We start from the raw sequence: 13545 nt of genomic DNA, 5'->3' as shown, positions 1-13545 counted from the left end.
TCAAGTTTCCTGTCATCAGTTTCCAAAGACAACTGTGGTTTCGTGTCAGCAGACAACTGTGACCCCCAGGTGGGGCAGAACTGCAATTACAATATCACAAGTAACTGACTGTACCTACAGGTATCTCTTATGCCAGAAAAGCAGAGTTATACAGAGATAAATTAAGACAGCAATATATAAAATGGAAAAGCCTATTTTGTGCAAAACACACAACACTACAGAAAGATGTAATGGGCACATCTACTGCTGTGTTTTCAAAGGAAATCTAATTTTTTGACATGGTAAAGTACTTCAAAAGACAAAGGTAAATCCTCTGTCTCCTCTAATCAAATGCAGATACAACTACAGAATGAGCAATGACACCAAAGAATATAAAATCTAGAGCAGTTAACAGTGGACAGTCCACTTGAATATTTGGGAATCACACTCTTTTTTCAAACCTAGCTAGTAACAGGCACATTGGCACACAGCAAGATACTGGAGAGAGATTTCTCTTGGCCTTAAATGTCTGCTAAGCTACTTGGTTAATAATAATTATGTTGCGACTTGTGAAACTTAAGATATCCGAACAGTTTCACTTTGCTGCAACATTACAGTACTGGGAATTTACTGTTTCCTCGCTATAAAGAAAAGTATGATTAATGACTTTTCGAAATAAAAATGGAATAAACAGATGGAAGTTGTCATTGCAACCACTACTTAACATTTTGCCTTAATTTCTCTTGGTCTTAAACCCCTCATTTATAAGAAAAGAGGGAATGCTCTTAGATGGCACATCCCAGGTACACAGCTGGCTTGGGGACACATGCTCTCCCACAGGAAGTGCCTGACCTCTGTTTTCTCTATTAAATCCTAAAACTGCCATACAGCTAAACCAGATATAAGCAGCAAATGCCTGATGATCCACTTGCAGTTCCAATTTGCATATTAAAGGAATTATTGAAGAAAAATAAACAGTCAGAAAGGGACAGTTTTAGAGTAGGGCAAATGAAATTTTTAAGGTTTCCCTTCCCCCCAAAAAAGCTATTACTGGCTTTGCTTTAAAACTGGCTGAAAGATGTCAGACATGCAAATTCCCTCCCCCAGCATCAGCTCCAAGAGGAGCAGAGCTGCAGCAAAAAGAGGAGCAGAGACCAAAGCTGAGCATCTGCTGCGTTAAGTGGGAGTTCTGCAGCCTCCACAGCTCTCTTCACTCCTTCCAAGCCCCTCTGCCCTGCACCACCCACCTCTCTTGTGAGCCACTGCTGTAAAACATGGGCCCTCATCCTTTATTTCTCCTTCTAGTCCTGCAGCAGCTTTCTTGGAGGCGAGTCGAATCCTCTGCTGGAAGGTGTACTGCTTTTCTGAATTAGGAGCACCCATCTCCCACATGGTTGTCAGACAAAGCCTGAAATATTCCAGGTACTCTTCTCAGTGAGAAAACACTGAGCAGCTGGCTATCACTGCTGCTACAGAAACTGCTACTGGATTGGGGAACCATTTTGGGAAACCTCAAAGGGTCAGCAGAAAAAGGGCACGCAGAAAAGAGAAGCTCAGCTCAACCTCATTTGTAAAGCCTTGGGCTAAGTATTGCTGTATTCACTGTGTTCTTTTGGGACCTGTGTGTGTGAAAGAATAAGTCTGTGACATATACACACTTTTTTCCAGAAAACATCTTTCCAGGGAAGATGCTCACTGAGCTCCAAGTAAAGAAACTGTGACTTCCATCACTGTCCCAAGCAACATTCATTACAATGTTTGTGTGGTTTGTCACATCAGCCACCGGCTGAACATCCCCTACCACCTCTTCTGAAAGAAGGAAAGCCTCGTTCTGTTTCTGAGGAAAGCAGCATCCACGTTTGAATTCAACAACAGCACACGATACTCATTCCTGTAGAAAAGCAGAGGCAAATCTCACGTGCCACCCGTGTAAGTATGCAACATCCAACTAACCATGAGGCAACACACTTCTTTCAGTGTGTCCCCTTAAAAAACCCAAAACTTGTTCCTGCTTTCTAGCAAAGCATTCTGCAGGCTCTGGCGAGATGCTTCCCAGCTTTCCCAGAGAACACGCAAGCTTTTTTTTCAGCTCAGTGGCAGGGTTTTAGAACGTGAAAGGGCTTTAGACGCTGCTTTTGTACAACAGAAAGGAACATGAGTGTCCTTCTCCACATGGTGGCTTCTCAAATATATGCTACAGAGATGCTCTCAACAGCTAGGAACTGATGTATTTTGCTTCAAAAAAGGAATGAAAAATTCTGATGAAAATTTGTTTCTGCTTCTCACAGGAGGTATTTTCAGAACTATTGCACTAGCATGGCACAGCTGCCCACAGTCACAAAACAACAGGAAAGAGGATGTCAGTGGAAAAAACCCAGAGTAGATAACATTCCACAATAGGCAATATCCATTTGTATGAGAAATTGTAGCTATCCCTTTAGTGCAGACCTCAAGAAAGACAATAACTAGCCTGGCTTGAGAAAATTGAGTACCTCTATCTGCAAGGTCTAGAGGAAACATCCTCAGCACAGAGTCAGTACCTGCCACTGAGATTTCATTCAAATAATTTGATAAATAACTGTATATACGTCACTTCTGTTGCATTAGTCAAGCTGACAGCCCTTGCTTATAAAATATAAATAGGATAGATAACAAAAGGATTAGTTCAGTTTCATCAAACTCAGCACTGTTAATATATTTTCATAAAAATGCACTCAGGAGTCTGCCTTGCAATCATCCAGGCATAACTTTGTTATCATGAACTAATTATTATAGACAGTTTGCAATGGCTACACATTTCTATCTCTAGTAAACAGATTAAATCACTGAAAGATGTCTACAGCAATAATCATGCAAGACTGTTATGCTGAAAACTCCATTTGCTGATCTTTTTCCTTAATGTTTGAATATCACAAGCAACTGATTCACTGGTAAGGCTGCCTGTAGGACTACCAGTGAACACTCTAGGAATAGGGGGAAATGCTGACATCTTTCATGGAAGAATGGGAAAAACATAGCCTCATTTTTTGCAATTTTTAACTCACCATGATAAAACAGTATCTCAGTGCTACAAGGCACACCAAGTTAAAGAAAGTTCATTGTCTACCACTACACACATGATGAAAAACCACAAATATGACTGACATACAGGACAAAAGAGAGTGGACAGCCCACAGTAATGCAGCAGCAGCACTGCCAGTGACCTATCAACCAATGTGCTGGGATGTAAATGAAAAACCTCATCTCACTGATGGTTAATTTTCTACCTGGGCCTCACCGCTCTCCTATAAATTCTTGCCTGGAATTTACTGGAGTTGATAACCGCCCAAAAGGCAGAAAGCAGGCACACCACCCATACAAACCTTTTCCAAAGCAATTCTTTGCTTCTGGTGTTTTGGCAGCTCCAACTGAGTGACAATAAATCACAGCTGTTGGCTGAGTCAAATGTTGCTTTAAATGCCATTGTCTGTAAAAACTCTTACCAATTTACTGGTGCTATGCTCTGATGAATGGAAGACAGCAGTGTTGAAATCCATTTTAGAGTGACACCTTTACTGTCAGTATTTTGTAAACAATGTAGAGGCTGATCTGGGTATCAAAGAGGAGCATGCAAATATTTTGTTACAGCATTTGTTGATGGCATTTTATAGATAAATAACTAAATTATATGGATGTATATACATAGAAATTGCATTTAAAGGTCTTGGTTGATTTTGTTCAATCCCTTTGTTCTTCAGTCTTTGAAATTCAGTCTTGTAGAAACCTCACAGTATTGTGAGCATATAATTGGAAATAGTTGTTTTCCACCACTTTCTTTGATTATCTCCCACAGAAGCTTTGTTTTTCTCCTGGTGACAAAATAAACTTATTGCAAAATTCCAGACATTAATAACACATATCTGCAGAGCCTGAATTATATATTTTTCCAATATTCAAAAAGAAAAAAGCAGAAGTGGGTTGTGTACACAATGAACAGCTTTTTACCTTGGTATTAACCTGAGGCTTGAAACCAGACTGGCTCAATAATCCAAGAGTTTCCTAGAGCCACTTTTATGAAGAGAACAAAAAAATGAACACAACCAAGTATAATGCAACTTGGTTTTATCACTCAATTGCCTAAAAATTACCAGGTACATTCACACTACTGTTGGAAAACCATTATCATTAACAACCATATCGATTCCCACTTACAAAGAAGTATTTGAAAAAGATAATTGCCCAGTCTGACTAGACAATTCCCTTTTAACCACACACAGAAATATGTGGTGTTGCAAACCCCCTACACAACAGCGTGTTCTCTACCTTAACTGTGAGTAAAGATGCAGTGATGGACTCTGTCCTTTTGTGATCTATGGTATTATTCATGTGATGGCACTGCTTTCTCCTTTATTGCCCTCCCAGTGGCACTTAACAGAGACTTAGATGAACTATATGTGGTATTTCTGTCTGCTCAAGCTTTGTGCCAACAAACTACATCAAGTGTCTCTATCTAAAACTGACAACCCACTAATGTACAACTTTGGGATGTACACTTCCCCTAAAAAAGGGGTTGTTGGTATTGTTTTGCAGGTTCTTTCAAGAGGAGACTGTGATGGCTGAGGTGTTTTGCTGAAGGAAAAGCACTTTGTGTCACTTAGGGGTCCTGCTCAGATTTCACCAAAAGCTTGGAACAAATGGTATGGTTCTGCCAAAAGTCTGGCTGCATGGCGGAGGAGACATCCAGGGAGGAGTAGCTGGCCAGGGGTGCTGAGCACCCACACAAAAAGGCAGAATCTGTTGCTAATTTTGATCTTGTTGCTGGTCTTATACCTACTGCGTGTTCCTCAGATCAGTCTGTTCTGAACCACTCGAGGGAGGAAGAACAGCTATCAGGCCAACACTTGACCCCACCTACACAAAATCAGCAGACAGTATATGTTCTTCCCAAAGCAAGTTTTAAAGAAATTACAGATCTCCCTGTGACTATCTCTTTCCTGGAAATAAAACTTCTGAGCTACAAATATAAAAGCATAGACCAGTAACAGTATCAGTATCTTCAACAAGGATAATTTGCCAGCAAATCCTAGACCCTAATATGAGAAGCAAATAACATATTTAAATTACACTGCAGGTTCAGCAGTTCATAACAGATTTCTCTCAATTTCTATGAGAAAAAGCTTTTCTCTTAGTTCTTTTATAATGCTTATTTGCCTTTTAACTAGTTTTCCTGCAGGCATATACTATAAAGCCATAAAGTGGATTTTTATACTGCCATATCTTAAAAGTTGTGTGCCTGCAGCTACCTTAATGTTATTCTTTATTGAAGTCAGCACCACCAAATTTATCCTTTCATCATTCATAACCCTCATATAGCTGATACAACTGCATAAAGATCCAAATACATTTATTTCCAATGCATCTACATTTAAACCATTTATTTTTCTTGACTGCTGACAGTCCAACACAGTAATAGAAAACATTTTTGATTAGCTGAAATAAAGCACCCTTCTAGAAAATGAAGTCTTGATGAGGGTGTCATTTTCTATCATTGACTGAATTTGTTGAAGTTCTCAATATTTAAAGTTGTTTAGACTGGTGGTTCATTTGGGCTGAAATTTTATTCTTTTTACCTATTTGTACTGCAGTTTATAAATTACTTTGATCCTCAATGGAACATCTAGAATGAGGTTACAGAAATATTTCAGTTGTTGTAGATTCAAAGGTTTACAGTGCCTGCTTCTGTGTGCAGTAGGGAGCTAGAAAGATCTAACTCATTAGAGTATCTGGGATTACATTTTTTACTATTTTAAACCAAGATCTTGGCTTCTGTTTTTTTCTCTATAACATTTCCTACTCATCCTCTTATCCATTAGAGCCCCCCAAAACTTATAGTTACTGCCCACTACATCACTGGTGTTGATCCTCTCTGGTGATGTGACACAAACCAAACATTTTTCCCTTCTTCTTTTCTCCAGGCTAAACATCCCCAGCTCCCTCAGATGCTCCTTACAGAACTTACTCTCCAGACCTTTCACCAGCTTTTCTAAAGACTACACAGATAATCAAAAAAAATCTAAAAAACTGATTGTCTAAATAATTCTATAAAGGTTCCTTTTCCATTCAAAAATGCAATTTCAGGTAATACACCCTACATATGTTGGGCCTTACCCTCTTATAACAGCTCAGCACTGAGATCTGCATTGTCATCAGCCTCTGCTGCATCCTTTACACTTCTTCCTTAGGGTGCACTGGAACAGAATGTCCAGAGAGGTTGTGGAGTCTCCCTCACCAGGGATATTCAGGAATCTTCTGGATGTATTTGCATGTAATGTGCTCTAGGATGACCCTGCTTGTGTCTCTGCAGGTCAATTAAAACAGGAATGCACTTCTCCCTTTCCCTCAGAGGAAAAGGAATATTTCAAACACAAAGCAGCAGAGAACCTCCAAAATCCTCTGAAAAACTCCCTAGTTTTCTCCTAGGCCTCTCCCTAATTCTGTTCATCTTTCATACTCTCCCTGGCAAATACCACCTGTGAGTCCAAAGAAGAGGGATCACATGAGTGGTGGGCTGCTGGTGCATGCATGGTCCTCAGCTGAGGTTCCTTGACAGTGGCCCACCTTAGGGAACAATGGAAGGAGAGATGACATTTATGATTATGGTGTATTTCAGTTTTCCTTGGCATTTAATTACCCACAGTCATCTTTGCTCCATCCTGAAGGCTACTCTAAACATCAGCTCCTTGTGGCATTAAATGCCTCTGCATTCCCAGCACTAGCAAGCTCCTGCACTGAAAGTACAGGTTCTGTAAACTGAATGGAGACAAAGAGCAAATTTGGTGTGCAGGGATGGAGGAGGGGATAGGGAGAGGTGTTCCCTAGCAAACAGTTCTGTGCTTTTCTATCTATATCATGACAGCCATGTTTTGGAGAGCACTAACAAGATCACTGCTAAAAATGGATTAGGAACAACAACACTCTTCTTTGCTGGATAGTGCCTTAAATATGCTAGATAGAAGTCAGTTCATTTTATAATTAATGGAGAGTTAAATTACAAAACATCTTTTTATCATCTCTTCATCAGGAATACTTTTGCATTGACAAAACATTAAAGCATACACTCAAAGATAGCAAACAAAACCTGCCACTTCTAATGAATGTTGTGCTAAGATTGATTTTTAGCAGGGCATAATCACCAAGATAAGGACAGTGTTACTGGAAGCCACAGTATAAAGCTGAAATTCTTTTAACATTGACTTTTCCAGTCATGGATAAGCGACAAAGAATCATTTAGACTTTTAAATGTCAGCTTTCTTAAAATCTGAACTACAGTAATTTTGTTCTCTGGAACATATTTGAATCCCAATGCAATACAGCCATGTTTAAAATTAACTAGCAACACAACTTTCCCATAGAATCATAAAATCATGGAATGGTTTGAGTTGGAAATGACCTTTGAGATCATCCTGTTCCAACCTCCCTGCCATGGGCAAGGACACCTTCCACTAGACCAGGTTTCTCCAAGCCTCAGCCAGCCTGGCCTTGAACACTTCCAGGGATGGGGCATCCACAACTTCTCTGGGCAGCCTGTTCCAGTGCCTCACTACCCTCACAGCAAAGATTTTTTTTTTCTTAATATCTAATCCAAACCTATTAACTTTTCTTTCTCAAGAGGAGATACAACAAATTCCCACTTTGCAATACTACAGCCTCAGAAATAAAGGTTATTTTTACTAAGCTGTTATTTTTGCTGGTTGAAATTCATTAACACCACCATTTTAAACCAAGATACCCTATTTTTGCATTTTAATATGCTGCTTTAAAAAATTCATTAGGTTATTATCAAATAAGAATCTAGCCTAGGCTACAGAATAGACTTGAAAAGCAAAATGGCACAGACTCAAAACATAGTAATTTAAGTTTCTATTCTGTAAGAGAAAGATTTCACTTATTTAATTGTCTTAAATGAAAACACACACACACACACACACAAATCCTTAGCTTATTCTCTTGTGGTAAGGAATCACATTAGAGGTAGATAGAGTGTTCCCCTCTCACTCTATTTTCAGAGTCCAGGCCAGACAGTCCATTGGCAAGAGGCAGATTTAGCACAGGGGGTGATTCCAGTGACTCACAGACACCTTGCTATTGTATAATCATGCCGAAGATGCAGAGGCTTCTGCACAAATTGCTTATTTGTGAAAGCAATTTCAACTAAGCAGAATAAGAAAGTTGGTAGATACATTTATGCAGTAATTCAGGGGTGATGGATGCAAAAACAGGCAGGACATTTGCTGCATAAGTCACTTGGTGTCTCAAGACTGACAAAAACAAGGAATGAGATGTAAACAGAAGAAAGCAATTCTGGAATAAACACTAAAAGTGGAGGGACTATAGACACCTGAAGCCAAAGACTGTTGCACAAGTGTGTGTGTAAATGTTTGTACACTCAGACCTATCTGTGCAATAACAGCAAGATTGGAGAGGGCAAAGGAAAGGGCAGTGCAGAAGGGAAATGCCAGACATAGTTTTTGGTCCCTTCTGGCTCTGCCAGTGCCTCTGGCTGGGAAATACTGTGAAACAGAATTGACTCAGCAGGTTTCAGACTTTGCACCTCAAGCATAAATATCCTCACGTAGGCACGGTCCTAAGTGCCCATGTGATTCTTCCAGAAACACTGAATAAACAGAGCTATAAAACAATTCTTGCCAGCAGGACAGGGACCATAGGCTTGGAAGGCAATGACACCTCCTCCAAACCCAACTGTGTGCTATCACAGACAACTGCAAACTCTTCATTGGCTTCACAAGTCCTGTCTTTGACCTAATTTGACTTTTACTCATATTTAAAAGCCAGTTTCAACATGTCATCCTTGCCATAATAAGAAACCTGATTTTGAATTCCATCTAAAATTATCCATGATCAATGTAGATCTATTTGGCATATGCCTCACTCTTTTTTTAGTAAGTAGTGGTCATCAAGTCCCATTTTACTTCCTCTTTGAATTCACCACTACAGTATTTTATATCAAAAGTAAGACTATGCCATTCTCTGCTTTTAAATTAAAGAAAACATATTGTCAGAAAACTGTCTGACTACCAACTCTAAAGGAACTGGAAGAACAGTATGTCTTAAAAGTCCAGCACATGAAAAACAATGATTAATGACGGATGCCGTATTGACCTTGTTGCAGCCCATGAAGCATTTGTTGTGGCCAGGAAAATGTTTCAAAAAGCCAAATTTGGCAGCAAAGGCAGCCTTCCAGCTGGCTGGGAGATTGCTCTGTACCTGTTAAGAAACAGCGCTCTGTTTCCTATTGTTTGGAAATTCTCCACAGTTTCTCCAAGTAGCGTTTGATGTGTTTCTTTTGCTTTTGTACTATTCTTACTTATTAATTGTAAAAGAAGGATCATATTCCTAAAACCAGCTTGTCACAATATGTTTGTTTATTATTCAAGTAAATACAGTAGGTGGAATTAAAAAAAAAGGTTTAGGGCCTGCCTTTTACTGAATATTAATATATCAGTGAAGTGGAATTTCATTGATATATTGTGAAATTTATTTTATAATGAAGCAGATTTTATAAATATTATAGCAAACAAATATATTTAATATATTTTTCACCATTCTTTTAGTGCTTTTAAATTAAAGCCTAATTTAAATAAAAATAAAATTGATGACTTAAAATATATTGGTTATATGCAAAACAGAGGATCAATATAAGAACTTGATAAGTAACGCTAAGATGGGTATAAAACAACCTTGCTGCTTTTTTCTTCTTCAAAACAGGGAGGAGACTATGTTACCAACACTAGTATTGCTTACCATGCAAATGGGTTTGGAATTCACAAGATTAGGAACCAAAAATACCCTGCTTTTTAGGTTTTGTATTACACATTTCCAAGTATTTATAACTGTGGGATTCCTAAATGTATGAGTTGTGTTCCTTGCATAGATGCTTGTATCCAGGAATTCTGCCATCAGGGGAAAAAAACACCAAATGCAGTCTTTTCATGAAATTACAGGAGCTGGCACGCGCTGCAACTCTTGCTATTTTATTGTGAATCTTAAAATATAAAGTGGGGGGTTTGTAACAGCCTAGTTCTCAGAACCAAACAGTGTCTGCAAATGAAAATACTTTCAATAAGCAAAAAGAATGAACTTGTTGTTGGTCTGTAACAGGAGGCTGGCTGGCACTCCAAAGTGTTACTTTAAATACGCGATATAAAAATTCTTCACCATTGTGTGAAATGAGATTTCTGGCACATCCTGACCCCTTCATCTTTATGGCCATCTGCTCTACCTCTCCTCTTTTCTGGAGGCAGCTCTATCCCCACCTTCAACCTCACTGAGGCAGAAGAGGTTTGTACAGCTGAACATTGGGCCAGAGCACTTTTTTCTTCTCCAACTCTTCCATCATCAATATGACTTCTTTTCATAACACTGTAGTAAAGGAAGCAAACCAGTCAAATGCAAGCCATTCATCATTTGGACAGAAAGAGTGCTGGAAAATTAAGGGGGAAAAAAATGAATACATGGGTTTTTAACAGAGGTAAAAAATCGAAGTCCATTGGAAAACCATTGAGAATTTTCACAGCTTCAGAATCTAAAAAATTCAAAGCAACTAAAGGGCAAAAAGGAAATAGTTCAGAGAGTATGTAGATTCATTACACCTCATTTAAGCTATTAATGCAGCCTCAGGTGGGTTTAGGAAAGGGAAGTGTACCTCAGAGTTAAAGGCTGTTCAGAGCAAAATGTAGTTCTGCATTAGGATAAGATTCCATGCAGCATTCCCATTTCAGCAGAACCTGAAGGCAAAACAGGGGCAGGCAACAGAAACAAATGAAGAAGGAAGAGCAATAAATGAGGAAGAGCTTTATGCCATGTTGCTGGAGTGCTGCTGTCAGTCTCTGCCTCACCATTTATTTGGCAGATCTCAACTAAGAAGAGACTTTTCTAGAAGTATGTTTTACCTTTCCTTCAAATTAAAATTTTAAAGCCCATGCCAAAAAGCAAACCATTTATACTGTAATATTTTCATTTTATTCTCTCCACTTTGGGAGGTTCTCAGTACTGAGGCTTTTAAAGCAATATCAGAGACATTACAACAATATAAGGAAAATCATGGGCTTTACTGTAGAAAAATGAAGTCAATTAAGCACCTGAAAAATGACCCGAATGCTGAGATACTGAACTGCAAAATTAATAGAACTGGAGTAAAAAGCAGGTTGCTTTTGAATACCATGACGAGGTACATTTGGAAAATCAACAAATTAAAGCCATTTCTATTAACATCAATGACTTACTTTCAGAGAAATTACTCAGACCAGTTGCTTATCCCCATTCCTCAAGACTAATCAGTAACTTATCTAGAGGGCACCATGGAGAATCTTATTTAAAAGACAGATGTGCAAGGAGGGAAGAGGGACTGGGAATGGAGGAGCCAGTACTGGAATTGCTGTCATTGTGAGAGAAGGAGGCAGAGCAGGGTCAGGCCACAGTGAGCAATGAAGGGTCACCAGCCCTGGACCTGAAACCTGGAGCATCAACCTGAAAAGGGATCACTCTGAATAAAGAGTGCATTCCAATGAGGCTTGGGGGGGATACAGTAAAGCACTTCTCAGCCAAAGTCTTACAAGCAGCTCCCCTGCCACTTCTGGTTGTACAGCAAAGTGTTAACAAGCCTGTGCTCCACACAGCTCTCTGTGGCCTGGGAGCTGACCATTTTCCATCAGAAAAACTAATTTACTCAGACTATTCTCCAAAAAGGCTTGAAGCATCTTGTTCCCCTCATCTCACCCCTTCCCCGTGTTCAGCAGCTCTCCAGAACTCCTGGTTTAACAACGGCAAGGAACAGTCCAGGTCATTGTTCATTTTGTACCATGTCTCCCAGTATTGTTGGCAAAATAACTCTGATGATTATATTACTGATTGCAACCAAATGCAATGAACTCATGACAAATTTCTTTTCATAAATAACTATTTTGCTCTGGCATTCTTAGATGCTTTCAGAAGTAATAAATCAATTAATGAACACAGCTAGTATCTTCTTTTTCAGTGCTGACAAGGCACAAATTTTGTTAATTGTAAATGTCAAAGTCTGTCAATAAACTAGCAGACATACTCTGCATAATAAATACCAAACAATCACCCTTAATTCTAATTTAATTTCTGCACTACGACACTGCATTTACATTTGGAAAAAAAAAAAAGAAGTTGAAAATTATGCCTGCTGTGACTAGTTATCCTGAAAGAAATGAGAGAGGGAAAAAGCAACTTATTATCAGATTGTTTGAATTTAATTATCTATGTTTTACTAATTCTACTTTTTCTGAACAAAACTTTGTTTCTCTCTGGAATGTTCTGATTGGAAATCACAGAACATATGAATAGAACATATATAGAACATACAAATTGGTCACAAAATTGTAAGAAAATTAGAAAACATTGGTAAAATAGCAACAAATAGGCAATTTAATTAGAATGCCTGCTAACTATGAACTATGAAACAAGAGCATGCTTTATTCTGTGTGGAAGTGTTGATTTGCAAACACTGGGGCAAGTAATATGGTTCTAGAAGGACATTCGTGTCTTATAGCAAAATGGATATTCACATTGTAGCAACATAAAATATTTTTCTTTGGTATCAGAGGTAGAAAAACTGCAACCTAAGTACTACAAACTGGAGGGAAAATAAGCAGACCCTGCCTTTTTAAATGTAAGCCCAGGAGACTTGAAAAAGGCCACACTGGGAGGAAAGTGCAAAATGGCAGCATCGTATTATACCGAAATACTGACACTGGAGCCCCTTGTTCCATGCATCTGATTCCAGATATGTTTCAGAAAGTACTTACATATTCTCAAAGAGCTGAGGCTGAACTTGGCTTTTAAACTTATTCCTCTATACTGAAGAAAATGTTTTTTTATTAAAGACTTCTAAAAATCACCTCAAAAAATTTGATACTCATCTGCAATATGTTTACCTTCCCAGCACAAAGTAATATAGGCAGAAATCTGATCTGATGCTTTTGTTTCTGAAACACTCAATAGCATAACTGAAATACAACCAAGAGAAACACTGGAAGTGAGTTTGTCCATAATGAACATTTTATGATCAGCTGAATTTTGTGACACTTTACAGGCCACGTACTTTTCAGAACTGAACAAATTAAATATGTCAGATATGTTCAAAAATATTGTTAAAATTTAGTTAACCCAGAATTAATTTCAGGAAGAAAGGAATAATTATTTTTTCCATTAAGAAGTCATAACAATGAGTATGTTTAGGAAAAAAAATCCTGTAACTTCAAATATTTTTGTAGTTTTGGAAGTTGTTCCCTGTCAGTAACTTCCTTCAAAATTGCTGCTGTGCTTCTCGTAAGATATACAAAAGGAGTCGGAATTGGTGGGGTTTTAGGACAAAAGCAAGATTAATGTACATAGCACTGTCTTGCACTTCTACATGCCAACTTCAGTAGTAAGATTTATTTTTAAGTTAGTTTTCCAAATTGGCTCATTCCCTAATTTTACTGACTGAAAAACTATGGAAAGCAGAGGAAGGACACTTAATTTTCCTCCTTCCAAGTTATT

The 13545-nt window shown here is 38.5% G+C and overlaps 1 protein-coding gene across 7 annotated transcripts in view; it reads right to left on the bottom strand.

Moving 5' to 3' along the window:
* The window catches only part of KCNH1 (potassium voltage-gated channel subfamily H member 1), a 176311-nt gene that overhangs the window by 33875 nt on the left and 128891 nt on the right, over positions 1 to 13545 (bottom strand). Inside the window, exon 11 of one of the 7 annotated variants that reach the window (XR_010997607.1) lies at positions 1227 to 1387. The exons of the other annotated variants lie outside the window; for them this stretch is intronic. The gene's annotated coding sequence lies outside the window, so the exon portion shown is untranslated. The remainder of the gene's footprint in view (positions 1 to 1226; positions 1388 to 13545) is intronic. 7 annotated transcript variants of the gene reach the window in all.

Source organism: Anomalospiza imberbis, chromosome 3 (genome assembly GCF_031753505.1).
Source record: "Anomalospiza imberbis isolate Cuckoo-Finch-1a 21T00152 chromosome 3, ASM3175350v1, whole genome shotgun sequence".
NCBI classification, from domain to species: domain Eukaryota; kingdom Metazoa; phylum Chordata; class Aves; order Passeriformes; family Viduidae; genus Anomalospiza; species Anomalospiza imberbis.
Note: the sequence above shows the minus strand (reverse complement) of the source record. Positions and strands in the feature narration are given on the sequence as shown.